Here is a 1,055-nt window from a genome sequence, read left to right as displayed (position 1 = left end):
GGGTCCATAGCTCAGTGGTAGAGCATTTGACTGCAGATCAAGAGGTCACCGGTTCGAACCCGGTTGGGCCCTATTGAAATAATTTATTATTTTTATAAACAGGTCAAGAAGTAGATCAAGAGGTCTCGAACCCGGTTGGGCCCTATTGAAATAATTTATTATTTTTATAAACAGGTCAAGAAGTAGATCAAGAGGTCACCGGTTCGAACCCGGTTGGGCCCTATTTAAATAATTTATTATTTTTATAAACAGGTCAAGAAGTAGATCAAGAGGTCACCGGTTCGAACCCGGTTGGGCCCTATTGAAATAATTTATTATTTTTATAAACAGGTCAAGAAGTAATTGAGTCAAACCTGATTTGTCCCTTTTAGAAATACATAATTTTGACACATTATGTCACTAGTGTAAGCCCCCATAAGAAAACCAATTTCGACACATTACACGTTTACACTAGTTTAATTTTGTCACTTTAAATTTTCATTGGAATTATCTCACTATATTCTTAAATTCGTTCTTCTTATTATAATTATAGTCTTCTTCCAGCATAACAACATTAACCATTTATTTTGTTTCTTTGTCCTTGCAATTGCTTCCCATGAAAATCTTATAGTTTTATACTTAATATCAATTAATTTGTGTATATTTTTACATTCATCCATACTATATATTTAAATTTTATTTAAATTTAATAAAATAACTTATGAATTTTTTAATTATAATCAAAACTTATTTAGTTCAAATACCGAAGCTCTTTTTTATCCCACGGTAAAAAATAATAATAAATTCATCGTTGCACATAAGTGTAATTATTTCTAACAAAGTAACCTTTTAGAAATAAATAATTTTTATTCAAAAAAGTAATCAACTAAATGATTAATTGTTAGGAAGGAACATATTCCTACCTTATATGAGACATGAAACCACTTTCATTCATTCTTCATTATTAAAAATGATATTTCAGCTTATTTTCATGAATTTGCGAGTATGAGACAAATATTGTGTGCAAAGAGTCTTATAAAATGTGATAAACATGTATTTCAATATATGAATGTTGA

General features: G+C 29.1%; 1 non-coding gene across 1 annotated transcript; it reads left to right on the top strand.

Moving 5' to 3' along the window:
- Nucleotides 1–72, top strand: TRNAC-GCA (transfer RNA cysteine (anticodon GCA)). The gene has a single exon. It is a non-coding gene; the product is annotated as a tRNA-Cys (tRNA).
- The last annotated feature ends 983 nt before the right edge of the window (nucleotides 73–1,055 follow it).

The sequence above is a fragment of the Lathyrus oleraceus genome, chromosome 5 (assembly GCF_024323335.1).
Source record: "Lathyrus oleraceus cultivar Zhongwan6 chromosome 5, CAAS_Psat_ZW6_1.0, whole genome shotgun sequence".
Classification (NCBI taxonomy): Eukaryota; Viridiplantae; Streptophyta; class Magnoliopsida; order Fabales; family Fabaceae; genus Lathyrus; species Lathyrus oleraceus.
The sequence above is the reverse complement of the archived record's forward strand: the minus strand, read 5'-3'. Positions and strand labels throughout refer to the sequence as shown.